This window comes from Penaeus japonicus, unplaced genomic scaffold (assembly GCF_977035675.1).
Source record: "Penaeus japonicus unplaced genomic scaffold, GWHDUDI00000001_assembly GWHDUDI00000027, whole genome shotgun sequence".
Classification (NCBI taxonomy): Eukaryota; Metazoa; Arthropoda; class Malacostraca; order Decapoda; family Penaeidae; genus Penaeus; species Penaeus japonicus.
Genome location: NW_028234429.1, coordinates 19,719,616 through 19,722,115, shown reverse-complemented (window position 1 = coordinate 19,722,115; position 2,500 = coordinate 19,719,616). Strand labels below are relative to the sequence as shown.

Here is a 2,500-nt window from a genome sequence, read left to right as displayed (position 1 = left end):
ATTATTCATGGACAGTGATAAATAACCTTGAATTTCAATGAATCTAGCCTGCAGTTATAACCTGCCCGTTTTGACAAAGAGGAAGATTACGAAGTATGCAATGGTAATTAATCAGAAAAATTACTGAATTACGAGAAACTTTTTTTTAACATTCTATACATATTTCCTATTCGTATACAAATAATAATATCCAAAATTATAGGAAAATTAAATCTCCAGAATATTGACAGTTGTATAAATGACTGCAAGAAAATAGACAGTTGGACCAAAATATAGGTTGAACATATAGTTCATCAAATATTTTTTAAGAAGTAATTAGAGATCTGGCTAGTGACAATTCAATCTATTTCATGTATCTAAATGTATCAATACATGAACTAAACTCTGTATATTTATGAGTTACACATAACAAACTGCTTCACAAAATTAGCTTCTTAAAAAAAAAACTGACAAAATACAGCATAATTCCCTGTATACAAAATAACCAAATAAAAAAAAACAACACTTAAAAAAAATTAAAACAGCTTCAACATTGATACCAACAATTAATTTTAATAAAAAGTAACATTCCGCCTTCTCTACACATAACCAACATTCACTTAATTAAGAGGCATCAAAGCCAATGAATTACCTGTAGCCAATTTCTTGGTCGCGGGAACCTTAGGAGCAGGTAAGGAGGAGGTTCTCCCTGTAGCACCCACAGTCCTCTTCAAACTTCCCATTTCTCCTTTTCACTCCTTTTTATCTAGAGTTATTTCCTATTTCCTATTTCCCAACCGTCTCTCTCGACACTCAGCTGATCTTAAAGTGTAGATCGATTCACATAGGAAGGGTCCACTTGTCCACTTAATATTACTATCTTTTCCTTCTTGTTTTGGTGCTCACATGATCGCACACGACGCACGTTCCAACTCACACTACGAGATTGTATTTTGGTTAAATAAAGAAAACCACATCGGAATATACTTATCGTGGACGGATTAATTCACACACACAGGCCGGTGAGGTAATGCCTTTTTTCTTTTTCTTCTTCTCTCCCCGAAAGAGTGAAGAAGGAGGAAGAGGAGGAGGAAGAAGGGGGGAAGACAGAAGTATTAAAAGGACTGCGACGAGGACACATATAAATAAAGAGGAAACGCGGGGACACGAAAGTCACCCGTCCGACGCAACCGAAAACAGCTGAGCAACTACGTCACGCGACGTCATTCTCGGGGTTTATGAGAATGGGTTTGCCAACGTTTCTTTTTCAACTTTTTTTTGGGTGGATTGTGCTTGACTTTTGGGGGTTGGATTTTATGTGTGACTATTTTTTTTTCTCTTCTCGGTTAGTATTTGGACTTGATGTTCTAACGGATTTTAGTCTAGAGGGTTTTAAAATATTTTTTTTTTCGAGTATTTGGGCCCTTATACGTGATGGTTCTGGATCCGGTTAATTGCATACACCGCAGAACCGGATGAGTCAGATTTCATTCTTCTACTCGCCACAATGGCTTTACTCAGAAACATTTGTTGCGGAAACGTTGGCCTAATAACCCCTGCCACTACAGTTAACTAAAAGGTTATACAAATTTCCATATCTGTGTTGGCGTGTTTCGGATAAATCCCACTTTTGAAATCGCATCCTCCCAACACGCGGTTTCTCAAAATAACATGGACCAGTATCGAAATAATTTTTATTATTAATTCAAGTACATAATCTTCTTAAATAATAAGCCCCTAATGTTAACCAATTCGTAACACTGAAACGAGCGCCATAAAATTTCACAAACTAATAATCATATACAAAAAAACACGTAAACATCCGCAAAATTTGAATGTGCTTTGTGGTATTTCCTTTCTTTCAAAATACGGGAGTTTAGGTCACAAAACCCAGGAGAAAGTTATTGCATGATATATAACAAAGCCTGTCCTATTTCTGTTTATTATCTATGAGTATTATCTCATAGATATGCGATGAAATTCTCTTATATAAATTTATATTTATATATGTATATGCATATATGCATATATATATATATATATATATATATATATATATATATATATATATATATATATACATATTCATATATATACATATACATATATATACATATACATATTCATATATACATATACATATATATACCTATATCCGTATATATACACACATACATATATATGTGTGTATGTGTATATGTATATGTATAAGTACCTGTACATGTAAATATACATGTATATATGCATGCATGTATGTATGTATGTATGTATGTATGTATGTGTATGTATATATATATATATATATATATATATATATATATATATATGTATGTATGTATGTATGTATATATATCTGTGTGTGTGTACATACATACATGCATACATATACACACACAGACAGTGTGTGTGTGTGTGTGTGTGTGTGTGTGTGTGTGTGTGTGTGTGTGTGTGTGTGTGTGTGTGTGTGTGTGTGTGCGCGCGCGTGATTCGCAGGACGATGATCCAAAATTCCTCAAATGAC

The 2,500-nt window shown here is 33.6% G+C and overlaps 1 protein-coding gene across 1 annotated transcript in view; it reads right to left on the bottom strand.

The window, feature by feature from the left end:
* LOC122256789 (uncharacterized) overlaps positions 1-2,500 on the bottom strand; it is a 184,629-nt gene that overhangs the window by 50,758 nt on the left and 131,371 nt on the right. The gene's annotated exons all lie outside the window — the stretch shown is intronic.